Genomic DNA, 20,145 nt, shown 5'->3' with positions numbered 1-20,145 from the left:
CATTTATTTCCAAGCTTTGCTCAGTACAGATTGTCCTATGGTTGACTGCTATATTTTAAAGAATTATGCCTTATTGTTCCAGAGTATTACACATCCTTTTATTTTTACTATGGCCTCTTTAAGAAGTGAGTTTCATTCCTTATGTTAAGAGTCAGGCTGGCTTGTTGACTTTTACTGACACCTTGAGTATTAAAGGTTCTGAGAGGGTCCACACCAGATCCTCTCTGGTTAAATCTCAGCTGATTAAATCTCCTAGGGCAGGAATGCCCTACATGCTGCTTCCTCCTCCAAGACCCTCAGGGATCCGACTTCTCTTCAATTCATTTTGTTTGGTTACATTTTTTAATTGTATATATATGTATTTTTTAACCTCATTAAAGGAAATCTGGAAAATATAGGCAAATGTAGGAAAAAATCATACCAAAGCCTGTAATTCAAACAGTAACTGTTCACGTCTTGGTATTTTCTTCCGACTTTTTTCTATACATAGGCGATTGCTTGTTTTTATATATTGTATAATATATACTTGGTTTGCCTAACATGGTGATAAAAATTTTCTTTTGCTACTATTTCATTAATTATAAAACATTTTTTAGTCTACTCTGTCAAAACTGTACCAATTGCTAGAATTCTCAAGTGAACAAATAGACATATTTGATGTCCTCAAAGAGCGTTTTCTTTAGTAGTAAAGATATTTAAGTAGTCATCACAAATAAACATGTAATTACAAAGTGTGATAACTGCTATTGTATTAATTAGGATATAGACTCAGCTGCTCAAATAAAGATACAAAATTACAGTGCTGTAAGCAAAGTAGACATTTATTTGTTTTTCAAGTAGCAGTCTGGGTATAAGCAATCTAGGGTTGCATGGAGATTCCAAGGTCCCAGAGACCTGGGCTCTTTCAGTCTTCAAGTTACACCATCTGAGGAGTGTGGCCCTCACCTACATGACCAAGATAGCCCATTACTAGTTCCACATGCTGGCCAGTAGCAAGAGGGAAAGGACAAAGGGGCAAGATGCCCTTCTCTTTAAAGAGTCCTTATGCATTGTAATGCCATGGCATACAGCAATATATGTTCCTCTTTACTCATTAAATAATAATAATAAGATCTAGCAGTGAGTTTATAATTTCAAAACTTCATAACAGCAATGAGCATAATTATTAGATATCTGCAAACCTTATGTGATATGAAAATGACTGTGACTTCATTTAGTGACAACATCAGAATTATTGCTACTTTTGTGCTTTGTTGCCTATTTTCATAATTGAAGCAAATGCTAAATCTCAGTTAGCAGTTAGGGAAAATACCGATGTCATTTTTTTTCCATTAGTTCACAGACCCCAGGAATTCTGTGGGTAAGAACCTCCTGCTTTTAGGCCATAACCCAGAATGTGCACATACCACATCTGCTTATATCCCATTGATCAGAACTTATTCAAGGGAATCTGGGAAATAGCCTTTGTTCTGGGCAGCCATGTGCCCACTTAGAAATCAGGGGTCCCATTATTTTTGAAACCGAGGGGAATAGATATGAGGGAGCCACTATCAAAAGAATCAGATACTATGAAAGAGAGTCCTAATCTAGATTATGAGGTCAGGAAAAATATCTCTGAGACAATGGCAGTTAAGCTGAGATCTGAAATATAATGAATAATAATAGTACCAATACTTGTTGCTGAGTGTTTACCATGTGCTAGGCATTCTTCTAATATGCTGTGAGTATTAATTCAGTCTCGTAACAGCCAGACTCAGTGTAGGGTGACTGTTCAGGTTTTAGCACTGGAAGTCCTGCATCCTGGTAAACACCGCAGTCTGGGGCAAACTGGATGGTTGTCTCTCTATTAGTACTCTTGTTATCATTCCCATTTTACAGAAAAGGAAGCCAAGGCATGAAACGGTTAAATAATTTGCCCAAAATTGTACAGCTAGTAATTGGCGGAGGCAGAATTTACACCTAGGAAGCCTGCTCCAGCGTCCACCTGCTCAACTACTGTACTAATTTGCTAGGCAGCTGTAACAAAGTACCACAGACTGGGTGGAGAAAGACAACAAAAATTTATATTCTTTCAATTCTGGAAGCTAAATGTCTGAGATCAAGGTGTCAGCAGGGTTGATTTTGCTACAAGGCCCCTCTCCTTGACTTGTCGATGGCCATCTTCTCTCTGTAGCTTCACTTACTCTTCCCACTATGTGTGTCTATGTCCTAATCTCATCTTTTATAAAGCCACCTGTCATGTTGGATTAGGGTCCACCCTAATGACTTCATTTTACCATAACTACCTCTCTGAGGACTCTGCCTCTAAATAGTAGTCACATTCCAAGTTTCTGGAGGTCAGGACTTCAACATACAGATTGAGGGGGGTGACACAATTCAGCCCATAAGGACTACTATATTCTGCTGCCAAGCAAAGAGTGTGTGTGTATGTGTGTGTGGTGGGGGAGGGGGGGTGTTCCACAAAAGGGACCTGCATGTGCAAAAGCCCTGAATCATTAGAGGGTTCAGCATGTTCAAAGAAGAGAGTGAAAGCCTGTGTAGCTGGCACTTATTGATTGTGCAGGAGGGTGGGTCATGTGAGACAGGAGAGTAAGCAGGAATGAAATGATATGACTTTTTGTAGACCAAGTTGAGAATTGAGGGTTTTAAGTGCACTGGGAAGCCTCTGGAGGGATGAAAGCAGGGCTTTGACATAATCCAACTTAGATTTTAGAATGCAATCCTGAAATCTGTCTGGAGGACAGATTGGAAGCAGGGAGGCCAGTTGGCAGCTTAGGGCTGAAGACTGGGGTAGAGTTGCTGGAGACCAGGACAGGCGGACTAGTGGAGGTAAAGGAAAGTGGGTGGATATCAGACACGTGATGAAGGTAGCACCAGTGGAACAGGCTGATGCACAGAAGGGATAAGGCTGCCTCCTTCCTCCCCTGACAAAACCCTTTTTGTGTGTGTACCTCCTCATCCCTTAATCAGAGCCAAGCACCAGCCTCACCCCCAGAGGTCCCATCTTCTGAGTGAACCTAAGCATGGTATTTCTCCTATCACCAGTGATTTGTCCAGGACTGTGCATGTTTACCTTCTCTGGCCAATGACTTTTGTGGAAAAGTTCACTCTGGGGCTTTTGAGAAAATTGCCTCACTAATAAAAGAAGATACAAGATACAATATACCACTTATGAAAAATTCTTGCCAAAAAAGTTTAGCATAAATCTAATTAAGCTTCTAAATCTGTTTGACATTTACAAGAAATATGAAGACAAGAGAAACAAGATAAATGATACCCTGAGGAAACATGCAGAATAATTCAAAAGAAAGAGTCAATGTCTTAAGAAAACAAATTGAGGTGATGTTCTAAATTAAAAGAGACCAAAGAAATATAAAACTAAATGTATGAAACTTGATTAGATTCTGGTCTGAAAAAGGATAAGCTATAAAATACCTTTTAGGGACAACTGAAGGAACTTGAACTTGGGCTGAATATTAAGTGATGTTAGGGAATTACTGTTAATTTTTCTTTAGTGTGCTAATGTGGATCTACAAGAAATACCTTTGTTCTTAGGAAACATAGGCTGAATTGTGTAGAGGTAAAGTGTAGTGGCGTCTGTGATTTACTTAAAAAAGATACGGGAAATATACATATATATATATATATATCTCAGAGTGAAGGAGCAAGATTAGACATGTAACAAAATGTTATCAATTGTTCATTATCGGTGGAGGATATATGGTTACTCATTGCAACATTTCAACTTTTCTGGATGTTTAAAATTTTTCAGAATAAAGAGATGAGAGGGGCAGAGAGACACAGAAGGAGACACATGCCTCTTCTTCCTCTGGGTGTTATTCTTCTTGAATGTGATGCCTCTAACTGAAGCAGCCATTTTGCAGCCATGAGGGAGGCTAGCCTGAGGATCAAGCAGAAATGCTAATTTAACTCTGGGCCCCTGCTGACATTAGTGATTTAGATGGATTTTTCAACCCTTGGAGCTGCCCTTCCTCAGAACTTTTTCTTACGTGAAATAGTCCATAGTCCTTATTGTTTAAGCCATTTTGAATTGAGCCAGTATCTTTAGTGGAGACAGGAAAAAAGACTGAAAATAGTTGTTAGGGAGGCAAAAGGGAAGACAGGTGGTACAGATAAAGATCATAATTTATGTACAGTTTTGCTCTTTGCTTTTTAAAATAGCATAGCACGAATTTTCTCATATTAAGATTTATTTATTTACAAACATTTCTACTTAATATTTTTAAATAGATAATATATTCCTATGATAAATTAAATATAGCCACAAATTTTTTTGCAGCTACTCTCATCAAGAAGTAGACTCTTATTTTCTACCCCTTGAATCTGAGCTGTCTTTAACATTTGCTTTGACCAAATAGGAAATAACAGAAGTGACAATGTGCAAGTCCAGAGCCTATACCTCAGAAATCTTGCAGTTTCTGCTTTCTCCCTCTTGAATGCTTCTCTGAGTCTGCCATATAAAGAAATTTGACCTAGTAGAGGATAGATAAGAGGTAATGTGGAGAACAAGAGCCAAGACCAGCAGCCAGACGTGTGATTGAGGCCAGCTTGGACCTCTGAGCCCACCAGATCGCCCAGCTGAATGTCACCTTGTGACTGAGGCCAGGTAAACAAGCAGAAGGACCACCCAGTCAACCTACAGAACCAGAAGAAATAATAAATTGTTGTTGTATGTCATCAAGTGGTTTGGGGTGGTTTGTTATGCAGCAACTGATTATTTATACAATTTCCATTGTGCAAAAGAATTTAAATATAAAAATACACAAGTGAGGACTTGAAGAGATATGTGTACACCCAGGTTCATAGCAGCATGCTTCACAATAGCCAAGGGGTACAAGCTACACACATGTTCACTGACTGATGAATGGGTAAAAAAATGTGACATATACATACAATGGAATATAATTCAGCCTTAAAAAGGGAGGAAATTTTGACACATGCTACAACTTGGATGAAGCTTGAGGACATTATGTTAAATGAAATAAGCCAGACACAAAAAGGCATGTACAATGATGATTCCTCTTATATAAGGTGCTTGGAGTAGTCAAATCCATAGAGAAAGGAAGTGGAATGGCGGTTGCCAGAGGATGGGGGAAGGAGGAATCCCAGCTATTGTTTAATGAGTACTGAATTTCAGTTTTGCAAAATGAAAAGAATTCAGGAAACGGATGGTACTGATGGTGGCACAACAATGTGAATTTACTTAATGCCATAGAACTGTATGTTTAACAACAGTTAAGATGATAAGTTTTGGTATATGTATTTTACCATGATTAAAGATACAAGTGAAAATTTTTCTCCTCCCCATTCCTCATCTGCCCATCCCACTCCCCCACAACCCCTAGGTAACCACTATCATAACTGTGCATCTGTGGTTTTAAAAATCTGTCCACAAATTGTTTGATACTCCTTCTTTCAAAAGACTAAGCTTAATTATTCCCCTTCCCATGAGGGTGAGCTGGATTTGGTTCTAACAAATAGAATCCAGCATAAGTGATTAGAGTCTACTTCTGAGATTAAGTTATAAAAGGTCTGCACCTGCCATTTTGGTATCTTTTCCCTACTCCCCCCACCCCACATCACTTGCTCTGTAGGAAGCCAGCTGCCAGGCCCCATATGGCAAGGAATTAAAGCTTCCTGCCAACAGTCACATGAGTCAGTTTGGAAATGTATTTTTCAGCCTCTTTCAATGACAGCAGCGCCAGCTGACAACTTCACTACAACTTCATGAAAGACCCTGAGCCAGAGCCACCCAGCAAAGCCACTGCCAGATTCCTGACCTCAAAAACTATTTAAGATAATAAATACTGGTTGTTTTAATCTGTTAAGGTTTGGAGTAATTTGTTATATAGCCATAAATAATTAATACAGTATCCTTTCCTTTTTATGCATATATATGCAAATAGGAATATAGATCTCTAGTCTATTCTCTCCCCCACCTTTTCATATAAAAGATAGTATATTGTTCAAAGTATCCTGCACTTTGGTTTTCCTTCCTGATAATTTCTCTTACAGATATTTCCATATATGTTCAAAGTAAATTTCACCTTTTTTTAAAATAGTTTAATCAGTCTTTTATTGGTACACACGGTTTTTTCTAATCTTTTGCTATGCTATGACAACCAGTGTTTAAATTATTAGCTCTGTATATAACTTTTTTCATGCAAATGCATAAATAAATTCCCAGAAGTGGAATTTCTGGATCAAAGGGTATATAAAATTATAGTTTTGATAGATGCTACTTAGTTCCCTTCATAGAGTTTGTGGCATTTTGCATTCCTACTAGCTATTATGAAAGAAACCAGTTCTGTGTAGTCTTGCCAAAATGATGTTACCAAGTTTTGGGATTTTAGCCAATTGGTAAAGTAAAAAATGGTATTCCAGTATAGTTTTAATTTGCATTTCTCATTGACAGTGAGAATCAGCATTTTTCATAGTTTCAGAATCATTCTTATATGCCTTCCTGTAAACTGTCTTTTCATAACTTTGCCCATTTTTCTATAGATCTTCTTTATTGATTTGTAGGAGCTCTATATACATGCAGAAGATTAGCCCTTTGTCTGTGATAGAGATCATAACAAGTTTTTTCCCAGTTTGTTTTGGCTTTGACTTTTCTTGAGGAATCTAGCTGTGTATTTTCATATTGTCAAACATCAATATTTACTTTTATGGCTTCTGGATTTTGAGTCGTCATTAGAAAGGCCTTCCCATTTTAAAATTGTTTAAAGAATTATTCTCTTTCGTTTTTCAGTACTTCATGTTTCTTTTATAGTACTTCTATAGTTTCAGTTTTTACTTTTTTTTTGGAGGGGATAAATGTTACAAAGGCAAGGATCCAATTTTTTTCTTTATATCTACATAGTTGTTTAACCATCATTTATTCTTTAGTCCACCTTTTTCCCTTTGATTTGAGATGCTTCCTTTTTCACAGAATGAGCTCTTGTGTGTATTTTGTGTCTATACTGTTCTATTTGTCTTAATATTCTCATACTACACTTTTAACTATTGGGAGTTTAAAATATGCTTTTCATATATATCTGGTAATATTATTCCTTTCTCATTGCTCTTTTAGCCTCCCAGTTTTCTTGGCCATTCTTGCTTATTTTTCCATTTGACTTCTGGGTCAGTTTTCTTAATGAAAAATTCTGAAGATATTTTATTGGACTTATTTTAAATTTATACCCAACTTATGGAAAATAGGTATTTTTATTATTCGGAGCTTTCATAAACATTTTTGATGACATAATTCATCTTATTCATTGATGTATCAACATCAATTTAACTATGTTCTTGTTATTCAACCCTTATATTTTCCCCAATATAAAACTGTTCTAGTTCAGTCTTAGACTGTCCATACCTATGACTGTTACCTTATGATAAATTCCCAGAAGTAAAATCACTAGTCAAAGGCTGTGAGCTTTCTGAGACATATGACATTGCCAAAATTCTTACCAAAGAAATTATGTACTTCCAACAAAATGTGGATGATGGATTGATAGATAAAACTTTTTAAAAGTCTTGCTACTCTAATATGTAAAAAGTGATCTCTTTTAATTTTCATTTACTTGAATGTTAATGAGATAGAACATTTTTTGCATACTACATATTTGTATTTAATTTTCAGTCATTTATTGTTAGTATCCTTACCCTTTTGTTGTTGTTAAAAACCTAGTAGTTTATTTCAAAGTATAAATTTTTTTCTTACCCACTTTAATCCTGATCGGTCTTAATGTTTTTCTTACTAATCTGTATGAAATTTTTTATTTTAAGGCTATCAAATCTATCAAGTCTTTGTCATATTTGTGTCAAATACTTTTCCAGTTTGTTGTTTATTTTTAGCTATAACATGTTTTATTGTGTGTCATTTTTTTTTTATTTTGAAAGATATACATACTCACTGAGTAAATTAAATAATACAGAAATATAGTGAAAAGCAAAAGTTCTCTGTCCCACAACCATCTCACATCTACTGCTAGAGCTATGTGTGGGGGTGTTTTTTGACGTTAGAACTTTTAAGATTTTTATGATATCAAATCTATAGAACTTTTCCATAGTTAATTTCTTCTGTTTGTTTATGCTTAGAAAGACCTTCCCACACAGAAATCAGAGGTGGAGGGGAGCTGGAGTAAGTATAGAGAGACCAATTGGTGGGCTGTTGAGGCTGTCTGGGCAGATTACTAGGATTAGGACTGAGATCTGGCAGTGGAAATGAAAAGAGGTGGACAGATCAAAATATAATTTGGAGGTTGACATACTGACAGATTTATATGGTATAGATAGTAAAGAAAAGAGAAAGAAATGATGGCTCCTAGACTTTTGTCATAAGCAACTGCAGAAAGGGAAGTATCTTTTTCACATTCCTGAGCTGAAGAAGGTGAAACTTTTTTGGGGTGATTGAGAGTGTTTTGGCGTAGGATACTTTCCCAGTGATATTCATTGACACATGATCCCCTGTAGCAGGATCCCTAAATACAGGCTGACACATCCTTTGACGCTCTGTGGCTGCCCTTGCTCTTTATTCTGTGATCTACTGTGTTTTACTGTTCCTGCCCTACTTTGTAGGCATGTTCTTTTTGTGTTTACAAAATGTTCTTTGGTTTGTCTCCTGTTCTCTTTGGTGACTCCTACCTGGGAACTGATATGGGCCAGGGTTTTCCATTCTACAGTCAGCGGTGCTTCAGAAGGCATGTTCAGGGCTCCAGAGGATCACACACCCTCCTCTCTGCTTTCTACTGTCAGAGTGTTGCACTGAGGGCCCTCAGGACGGCAGGTGCTGCATAACTCAGCACCACCTTTTATTTCAACACAGGGGACATCAAAGGAAAAGCTGGTTTTTAAGCATGTGGCCTGGAATGGCTAGTTTGGAAAAATCAGCGAGTTTGTTGATGTCATTATTATGTAGAACAGTGCCTGGTGAGGCTTCTAGTTGTCCCTGAACTCCACAGAGAGGTTCGGAGGACCCATCATTTCAGTTCAGCACAGCAGCACCAGAGTGCCTGTTCTAAGGAAGGAATAAGGGTCATGGTCTCTGACTTCCCAGCGCCGTGCAGTCAGTCTGATGCCTGCGTGTGATCGTTCTCCCTTAATGACCCAGAGGAGATGTCTCTGACTTCCTGCCAAAAGGACACACACTGAGTTGTTTTCCTAAGAGTGAGAGTGACTTGTGTGGAGCTGTGCTGTGCACATACTCCTGCCTGATTCTTCTAGCAACCAGTAGCACATGCCAACAAGGGAAAGGCTCATTAGAGTTAGAAATGTAGTCTGCAGTCTTGAAACAGCTTTTCTGGGCAAAACTAATTGATCCTTCCAGGGAAATAAGCAGTCTAGGTCTTTAAAAATTACATTCTAGCTGATTCACAATTCTATTGCATAACCAAAGGTCACACCTGCAGCCAAATTAAAGATGTTCGTCACTAAGGATATTTCCATCTGGCAAACAAAACTCTGTAGGATTATGCTGCTCCCTCTTCCTGGAATGTCCTTGTGTGCTGTATCCTCAAGGAGGCCATTTGGCCACTCTCCAAAATACCAGACCTTTGACCAGCCACCTACTGCCTCCTCGGATTCCCAAGGGAGCAGCACAAGGGGACAGTCCTGGCAAATGAGCACTGTTTATACAAGCCCTGCTGCTGTGCTTGTTTGGATCACTTCAAAGGCAAGAAGAGACATAGAAAGACAAACCCAACAAATATGGTGGGACGCAAGACCTAGATCAAAGTAATGAAGCTGCAGCTCGAGGCTTTCCTGAGGCTGGGGGTGCAGGAAGAAACTCCTGAGCTTGTCCTGGTCACCAAAAGTCCTAATGCCCTTTTACCACCTCATGAACTTCTACTCATCCCACAAACCCCAATTCAAATGCCTCTTGCTTTCTGAATTTTCTTTGACCACAACTCCATCCAAGAAAAATGAGTAATCCCTTCATTTGTGATCCTGTAGCAATTCATGTGTGTTTCTCTTTGGTCACTTTTCTAAGTCTTACTGTGGTATTCTGTTTACTTGGACCTCCTCCCAGACCCCAGAGGTAGATACTGTCTTACTCCTTTTTTTATTTCCACTGCCTGGCCAAGTGCCCAGCATTGCGAGGTATTCAGTGTATTGTGCTGAAAACCAGGTTTTTTTGGCACTGTAAACAAGGCACCTTGTTGTACAGTTTGTGCACTGCACAAACATGTCCAGCCAAGGGGTGAAAGGGGCTGGTGTGGGCTGCTTTGGGGCTGTCTCTGAGGAAGAGAACCCTTTCTTTTTCCACAGAAGTGCAAAGCTGGCAGGGCTGCATGAGCCCAGAGAGGGCATCTCTTAATTTGCACCAAGATGCTATTTGTGCCCAATGAGAAGAGCAAACCAGACCCAGCAGAATGGCAGAATATGAAGAAATTCAAACTTGAAAGGAATAGTCCCTTTTGTGAGAAGTTTCCACTACTCATCTAATAAGCACATTTTACAGTTATCTGATTTTAGAGAACTTGTTGTCAATTATGAGTAAGGGAACTTGAATGTATCATGGTTTTCAAAGTAGCATACTTATCCTCAGTAACTATTTTAAAAATATGTTCAATTATACAATTTTAGACCTGAAAGAAAGTCCTCTATCATTTTTTTTAAATCTTTTAATACTGCCTATATGCTTAGAAAGGACTAGGCACTGGAAATTTGGCCAATCTCAAATACCTATTTAGTGGCCGATATTTCATTTGCTTAAAGGGCATCTACCGTACATTCTATCAGAAATAAGAAGAGGCTAAGTGGTCACTATGTCATGGCAATTGTAGTTCTGTCTATTTTGCTCTTTGGTTTCTGCTGCGGTCTCACAATGTCAGTTTTTCAAAGCAGAAGCTGTGATCTCTTTAGTTGTTTTTTTTTTTCTTTTTATGTTCCCACCCACTGACTGACAATAGACCATCAGCCATCCTGGGCATATCACTGCTGAATGTTCCATGGACTCAGTGCACAAAATCATATGTGTAAAGGAGGAAGATTGGTGGTGGCTCCTACACAAGACATAGGCAAGACCCATCCTAGTTGTCATGTGGTCTTGGTGAGTTCTCTCCAGAACCATGGATTGTTTTGAATCAGAATTAAAGAACCAAAGTTTGAAAGTAATTTGCCTTTTATGTACATCAGAGATGATTCCAAGTTATCCCTATGACAATGTCATTCCAATGCCTTATCTAAGCCACGGTCCCTAAATCAAGTGTCCAGGGGGAAATGGCGTATCTGTGAGCATCACCCCTTCACCCACTATTTGTGTTGTAGGGGGAAATGGTTAGGAGCCCAAGGGCTTATGACATCATGTCACTCTCTTGTCTTCTTTCTTCATCTCCTCTTCTTCCTTCTCTTCTTTCCTCATTGGGCACCTGCATTGAGTTGCCATCCACAACTGCTCCAAGATCAGTTCAATACAATTTGTATTTAAGAGACTCTCCATACATGTTTTTATCCCAGTGTCTGGGATGTACACTCCCTCTTTCCCACTCCCATAGGCTTTCCTTTCAGGTGTTTTCTTACCTGCCCACACACTACTAGATTGGGAGCACCTTGAGGAAAGGAAGTAAGTCTCAATGTTACTTGTTTTTGTCTCCTGGCTTTATAGTAGTAAGTAGTTGCTTAATACATCTTTTTTTTAATAAAAGTTCATGAATGAATGGGGGTAATGAGAAGTAACAAGAAGGCTTCCGCTCTCTGTGATATTTATTTACTTAAAAATTCTGAAATAAACATGTCAAAATGCTAACATTTTCCAAATCAGGGTGGTGAATATATGAACACATGTTAACTTATTCTCAATATTGTTTTTCATGCCTGAAAATTTCTGTAATATTTTAAAACCAAGATGAGGGATGGAGGTGATTGCAGTATGACAAAATGCCTGCTTTCAAGGATCTCATCAATTAGGGAATTGTTCCAAGTGCACATGACTGCAAAAGTCTATTGGACTGTACATTTGTAGGAGTTGGCCAACTAGAAGTTTTTAAAAAGTAACATAGAACTCTGAAACTAGAAAAAACAGGTGTTGACACTACTTGTCCAGCTTTCTGGATATCATCAGATAAGCACTTTTGGCATTTTTAATACATATCCAGCTTCTATGAGCTATGAAATATGGTCAAGTAGAACTGGATGGATCTAGGCAGCATGGTGTTGGCTAGCTGAATACCTGGGGGTTGGTAGAAAGCCTGTAGAGAATTGTGGCAAAATAGCTCTGTTTGTTCCCCTGGTCGAATTTACCCTTCCTCTTCTCCATCCTACACTCTTCCTGGAAGGCTGGCCTGTATGGACCACATCCATGGATGCTGTTGACATCTGCCTTCTAGTTGGGTTCAGCTAGAAGTCAAAGGGAGGGAAGAAGGAGAGGGAGGTCAGGTTGCTTAATCCCTTTGTTCCCTTCCTGTAACATTGTCTCCAGCTGGTTATATCTCTTGACTGAAGGTCATTGCTCCTCTCTCATAGAGAGTGACAGCTCTACATGTCTCTATGTGACTCACTCTCTCTGTCTGTCTCTGTCTCTCTGTTTCTGTCTCTATCTATCTCTGTTGGGTCCAGGAGCCATCTCTTTTCCTTGTGTTTTTGAGCCTGAGTGTTAAGAGCTCATTAAGAAGCATCAGATGCCTGCACACACACACACCTTTGAAAAGAGTCTCTCTGTATATAAAACACCTCACATTACCCTCTTCTTAGTGTGCCATCTGGTTTCTCTTGGGATTCTGATTGATCAAGGGCCTAGATGATTACATCCAAGTTTTATCTCCTCATCTGCAGTTAGCACCCAGCTGTCTTTTCTTCACTTAGCAGAAGCCAGAAAAGAACTTCAGAGAATTACCTTTAAATACTGAACTCCTATCTATACCTGGTGCTCCTCAGCTCTAAGTCCTTTCATCTTATTTTCTACCATGAAGTTACAGAGACAGAAATGTTAAATGACTGCAAAACACATGAAAACATATTGTCGTCATGAAATAATTATCATCCATTAGTAAATTCCACCTTTTGATCACTTTTTGATCTCTACATATTAACATATTAATATATGTAAATCATAATCAGAGGGGAAAATCTAAATATTCAATCTACCATGTAATGTTGAAGAGGGAATGTGTGTGATTTAGTTAATTTGAAATATTATGGAAAGCAACAAACAATGGAAATGGTAAGTGTCTGGGATAATGTCCCTCGACCTAGCCAGGAATGTCCAGTGATAATTCAAAACTCTTTAAGGCCTTTGCACATAAAATTCCCTCTGCCTGGAATAACCCTCCCTCCCTCTCCCATTCTTCATCTGGCTAATTCCTATTTATCTCTCAGCATTCTGCTTTAATGTCACAACCTCAGATAAATCCTTAATCCCAATATAAACTAACCCCTCCACCTCTTAATTTTCTCTGATAGAACCCAGTTCTTTCCCTTCCTCATACTATCACAGTATAAAGTGTATATTTATTTGTGTGCTCATTGTGCAGTGTCTACCTCACCAATGAGAATGGGAACCAGGTATGTTTTGTTCCCCCACTATATTCGTAATACCCAAAATGTACCTATTAATGTTAGGGGCCCAATCAATAGTCATGAAATTAATGGATGCAAAAAATTCTTAGGAAGGAAGAACCATTGCATTTATGAATTATGACCCCCTTTACTACCATTATTGAAAGTAGAGAATTTGCTTTCCTTAAGTTTAAGAGTATGTCTCAATTAGGGCTATTGGATTTTGTTCTCTAGATAAATTAAGGTAAATGTTTTTATGTATCTGCTGTAGATTTGCATATTATGAGTCATATTTTGTTCCAGGAAGCCAAAAGCCCAGCCAAGATCTTGCATAAATAGTCTTAAAAATATAAGTCCTTTCTTAAAGTTAGAAATGACTAGCTTTGTAATTAGATGTGCTAGGGGATGTCTGCCGTTTTTGCCTGCATGGCTTCCTTTCCCCTTTGCTAGTTACAGAACCAAGAACCACCATGTAGGGCCTCTCAGAGGTTGTATTCTATACAACTACAGGGGTTCCCATTCACTAGACTATACCATGAATTAGAGTTCTGGAGCTGTGCCACATGGTGGTCTGATATAACTCTTTACTTTAGTAAATGCTCCTCAGTCACCTAGATGGTCCAACCTGTGGGTTTACTCTCTTGTCACAGAAGTGGACATGGGATCCAGGCCAGTCAGTCAGAGAACTGTCTCTGTAAATCACCACTGATCATTGTAGGACTTCCCACATGCCAAGGAAGCCAACCAGCTCTCTGGGACATTAAGTGCATAGTAGGAAAGAATCTCTGCTGAGATTTACAATACTAAGAAGCATGTAAGTCTAGGGGTTCTTTTGCCACATAATAGTAAAAGCCTACTTGCAAATGAAGTCAACACAGAGGAAAGCAGAACTGAAGGAAGGAGAAAAGGATACAGATTTTTGATGATATGGGTTGATCCCCAGCTCTGCTTAAACTACTCATGGGCTTTTTTTGTTATGAGAGCTAATAAATTCCCTCCCTTAGGAGAGTTTGAGTTGGACCTCTGTCACTTGCAGCCCTAAGAGTCCTGGCTAATTCAGATGCATAAACAAAAGCAGAAGTCAGGAACTTGGAACTTGTTTTGTGCTTAACAGAAAATTGAATACACTGCTTTGACAATATGTCATTTCTCTGCCTACAGGCCTCCAAAGTCTCATCTTACCCAGAGAAAAAGCTAGCTGTCCACAGATGGCCAGTACATCACTACATGGTCTGACTTTACTTCCTCCTACTTTCCCCCTCTTGGCTCACTGTTTATCAGGAACCCTGAACTTGATGATCTTTATACTTGCCAAGCATGCTCTTTGCACTTGCTGTTCCCGTGGCCTGCTAATGCAACTTGGCTATTATATTCCATTCTCTTTTCATATGTGAACCTTCCTCATCACCCCATCTAAAACTTTCTCTCTGTGTGTTATTGTCTTAGGACTGCCATAACAAAGTACCTAACTGCAAGGCTTATGCAACAGAAATTTTTTGTCTTTTATTTCTGGAGGCTGGAAGTCAGAGATTAAGGTGTCAACAGAGCTGGTTTGTTCTGAAGGCTATGAGGGAGAATCTGAGCATGCCTCACTTCCAGCTTCTGGTGATTTGCTGGTGATCTGGCCTTCCTTGACTTGCAGAAGCATCATCCAGATCTCTGCTTTCCTCTTCACATGGTGTTCTCCCTGTACGTGTATCTGGCTTAGTCCAAATTGCCCCTTTTTATAAGAATACCAGTCAGATTAGATTAGGGACCATTCTAATGACCTCATCTTGACTTGATCATCTGCAGAGATCCTATTTCCAAATAAGGTCACATTCACAGGTACTAGGACTTCAGTATCTTTTGTGAGTGACACAGTTCAACCCATAACATTCCTCTTACACTGCCTAGTTTTTCTTTGTAGTATATATCACTATCTGGCATACTATAAACTTATGTTTTTACCAATTTAATGTCTCTTTTCCCCAACAGAATATAAGGTCTATGAACTTGTGGATATAATGTTATAGCCATAGTATTTAAAACAGTGCCTAGTATATAGGAAGTGTGCAGTCAAATATTTGTATTTGTTAAGTGAGTAAGTACTAAACAGGAAAATAAGTTCTTCTATTTTAAAATATTAAAGTCTGAAATTCCTGCATAGTTAACTATTTGAAGAAACTAAGGCTTCTCAGATGTCTTTAATGTACATACTCAGAGTCTAAGACTCACTGGAGATCTATCCAAAATCTGTCATAAACTAACAACTCCCATTCCTTTGAAAATAGAGGTGTGGATGGAAAGAAACACTCGGAGGAAAAATGGAATTTGGGAGTGGCAGGTTGAAAGGGGACATGTGAGAAGTGGTGGGAATTGAATGAGCTTAAAAATGGTCAAGCTCTGGCACAATCTAAAAGTAGTGATCTTTTTCTCTGACCTCATGATAAAAGTACACCATTGGGGAGTTACATTGTTTTCATTACCCATTAAAGAGTATTTTTGATGTGAAAACAAATTTTGCCTGCTGCAGGTATTAGAAGTGCCCCCTTGTGGCCTTTACTGAGATGTATTTTCTGTGTATAAACTTATCAAGTTGTATTATCATTATCTGGTGCCTCCATTGAAATATGGAGGCAGGGGGCTGTGTCTTTGCTAGCTCACAGGCAGTCAAAAGACAAGTGCTAAATTAAAAGAAAATATTTGCAGTATACACATACCAAAAAAGAATTAAAAGCCTTATTTACAGAGGGCTTTTATAAGTCAGCAAGAAGACAAATGACCCAGTGGGTCAAAGGAAGTACAAATGCTATATAAACATAAAAACTTGCTCAATCTTGCCAGTAGCTAGGGGTACACAAATTAAAATAATAACAAAATTGAATTTTTTCCCATCTGCTTGGCAAAAGTTGAAAAGAGTGATAACTACCAGGCTGGTGAGGTGTGAATAGTTAGATACTCTCATACTTCTGGGTGTGGGAGAGTATATGGAACTATATGTTCAAATTCAAAATACATTGACCTTTTGACCTAAAGATCACACATTCAGGAATCTGTCCTACAAAAAAAGGCAGCCCTCAAAATGATACCTATCAATTGGGCTCCAGAATTTCAATATAGGAAAGACATAGGGGCATCCATTTGTTTTTAAACAAATCAGAAATATGATATTTCCTGTACCTCTGAGTTTTTGGAGTAAAACTCCTGCCCTCTACAGAATTAACTACTAATTAAATAGCATAGTCAACATTTGTCAAAGGGCACCTAGAGGCAAGAAGCATTGTCTGATTCCCTAAAATTCTGTTTTTGGAGTTAAGTCATGAATATTTAAGAATATGACTCCTCAGTTTCTACTCCTACCCTAAGCCAGTCTCTGAAGAATGTAAACTGTTAATCCCCAAAGGTGAGTTTATAAGGTGAGAAGTCAAAAGCCTGTGCACCTGGGCGGTAAAATTCTCATCTTTTGCTCTCAAACATCCCTCTCTGCTCTCATCATCCCTAGTTGTTTCTATATAAGGGAGAGTACTACTCTTCAGAACCCGCCACAATCCCTTCTCAGGTTAAGGGAGTAGCTTTGTTAGGAATGTTAGGTAGAAAGATAGACGTGGGGAACGGGAAGATAAAGTTCCAAGGAAAAAAGCTGTCTGAACTATCCCCAGTAGGGGGTCCCATGTGAGGACACCAGAGGCTTTGCAGGGAGGTAACTTCCTTCCCAACCAAATCCCACTGGGGGCACACAGGGACTAAGAACTGTGCAAATCACAGCTCGGTAAGGGGAGAGGACATGCTCCCTGAGAAGGATGGCTGTGTAGTGGCCCTGTCAGTAATACCGCCTTGTCAATCAAAGAGGTACCTCCCAACCAGAATGCAATGATATATAAGCCTCCTGCATAAGGGATTGAGGCCTTTGTCTACCTGGACTCTGGCCCTCTCCTCCCTTAGAGTGTATTCAAGTAACACCTTCCCTCTGCTTCGCTATTGTGTCTCTGCCTCAAATCTCTGTTGTGATGGGGACTAAAAGGAAAGGAGCGACACATAGCAGCAATTCACCGGAGAGTTCCGCTTTATTAGGGAAAGGTGCTGGGTTATATAGGAAGGGGCATGAATTGATTGAGGTGTCACTTCTACGGGGCTGGTGGCTGTTGGCTAGGTGCTGGGATTGGGAGGGGGGCGAGAGGTGATTGGGCTTCAGGTGGTGCCGGCGGGAACTGAGGACCCCGAAGAGAAGCCAGAAGTTTGCCATCTTACTGGTGGGGACCCTTCATTCGCCCCTTTCTCCTCTATGGGGTTGTGGACGTTGCTTTCTCTCTGGCTGCTTCTTGCTGAACAGGGGCGGAGAAGGGAGTGAGGGCTTGAGGATTGGGAGGAAAGGGTTGATAGGACTCCCCACAGTAAGGACGGGTAGATGTGGACTTCTTCAGGTTTGGAAATCAATGAAGGTTCCCTGTAACCATAGGTTGAGGACCTGTTGATTCCAATGGTGCCAAGAGGATATGGGTGTCAGGAGCCAGGCATCTGCAGCCATTGTTTCCAGGAACACTTTCCAGTGGAGAGAGGGGTCCATCTCAGCATGTGGTGAGGAGGTCACGTGAGGGTGAGGGATCTTCTGTGCCCAGAAGCTGGTAGTTCCTGAGTAAAAGCTGGTTGAAAGCTTGATTAGGGATTTTTCCGACTTGGGATTTGATGAACTTTATTATACAGGGTAAGAAGAGACAGGCGAGAAGAATGATTATTATGGGGCCTGCAATGGACCAGAGCCAGATGAGGAGGGGGTTTGTTAGTATTGAAGAGAATGGGTTGGAATTGGAAGCAGAGTGGAGACTGGAGGCAAGGTCGGTGAGTTTGTTAATGTCAGTTTCTACAATGCCAGATTCGTTGATGTAATAGCAGCACTCTTCCCAGAGGAAGACGCAGGTGCCGCCCTTCTCGGCTGTAAGCAGATCTAGGGCCCGCCGGTTTTGAAGGGTGACTTTAGCTAGTGAAGTGACCTGTCTTTGGAGAGAGGCTAGGAAATCGGCAGTGGATGTCAGGGCTCCCTCAAGTTCGGCGTTGAGATCTCTAACTGCCTATAGAGAGTGACCCAAGGCTCCTCCCGAAAACCCTGCCCCAATGGCTGAGGTGGTTAAAGAGATACCGACCATGATGGGAAGGAAAGCAGCCCTTTTTGTGTGCAAGGGCAAGGGAGGTTGGAGCTCAAGAAATTCTGCCATGCTGTAAAGTGTAAACTGTGGGATTAGGGTGACGAGAATGCAGGGTGTATCGGAGTTGAGAGACAGTGAGTTGAAAAGACTGCCATTACATCAAAAGAAGTGTCCCGGTTGCGTAAAAGTCTTAGAGCCGGAGGTAGGGGTGTAGATAGAGAGGCAGTGAAGTGCGCTGGAGGGGGGTGGAGTTGGGCCTACACAGTGGTGGATGGTGAGATTATCTGCATATTCTGGTTCCCATAGGGGTATGTCTGCCAGGGGGCAGAGGGGTTGTCTTTCTGCATGGAAGGAGTAGTTGGAAATATTAAGGGGCATGGCGGCCAGCAGTGGGCTCTGTAGTGATGCACACAAGAAACAATTGGGTGTGGTTGAGAAAGATGGTGGTGTCCTGAATGAGCTGTAATGAAGAGTAGGAGAAATGGGAAGAGGGATGGGGATAAGAAGATGAAGAGGCGCCGTCAAGAGTTTGGATAATGACTTTTTCAGAATGTCTGCTATCTGATGCAACTTGAGAGATCTGGGAATGAGAGGGAACATACTTCCGAGAGATATGAAGGGTACCGTGGGGGGTCGAGGACCCCCCGTAGTAAACTGAGGCTGTGACCCTGGCAGCCCATCGAGAGTCCCAGGGATCTGGGATTGATAAGGAGAATGAGCCGTTGGGATAATTCATGAAACGGTTGAAGAAGTAATACTGTGGGTACTGGAAGTTACTCATGTAGTGAATGGCACAAGACCAGTAGGGACATCTCCTGTAGGTGTCTGGCTATCACCTGCAATAGGCTTGTCTTTGGTCATAGAGGAAGCAGAGGTAGGGAGAATAAGGGTAGCTGCTAGTGAACACTTCGGTGGAGGGAGGAAAGTGGAGGTATAAAGGCTCAGAGCAGCTTTTCAGAGGACAGTCTGGTGTGGCAATGAGGGCAGTAACTTTTGTTTGATGCTGTGTGTAAGTCTGTCTGACTTTGAATCGCCATACAAAGGAGGCTGGGGTGGTGGGGAAGACAATAGGAATGAGGGAAAAAAAAGCGAGAGAGCAGTAAAGGAGGAAAAAGTCATGATTCGGGTATGGATGGCAAAGGGGGTGAATGGGATTTTAGAGGAAAGAGGACAGTAGGTGAGGAGTCTGGAGGGAGGGAGAGTCTGTAAACTTTTGTAGGTTAAGAGATCTTTTAGGTGATTTGGGGACAGAATGGTAAGGGGCGCCCTGAATGTCAGTTTATGAGCTTCTTTCTGCAAGAGCTGTCTAGCGGCTAATGCTCATAGGCAGGGGGCCCATCCCTGAACTGTGGGATCTAATTGCTTGGAGAGATAAGCTACTGGGGCAAAGGATGGGCCATAATATTGGCTTAGGACTCCTAGAGCTTGACTGGACCTCTCATGAATGTATAATGAGAAGGGCTTCGACAAATCAGGAAGATGGAGAGCTGGGGCTTCTACAAGGGCTTGACGGAGCTTAATG

This window comes from Manis javanica, chromosome 2 (genome assembly GCF_040802235.1).
Source record: "Manis javanica isolate MJ-LG chromosome 2, MJ_LKY, whole genome shotgun sequence".
Taxonomy (NCBI): Eukaryota; Metazoa; Chordata; class Mammalia; order Pholidota; family Manidae; genus Manis; species Manis javanica.
Note: the sequence above shows the minus strand (reverse complement) of the source record.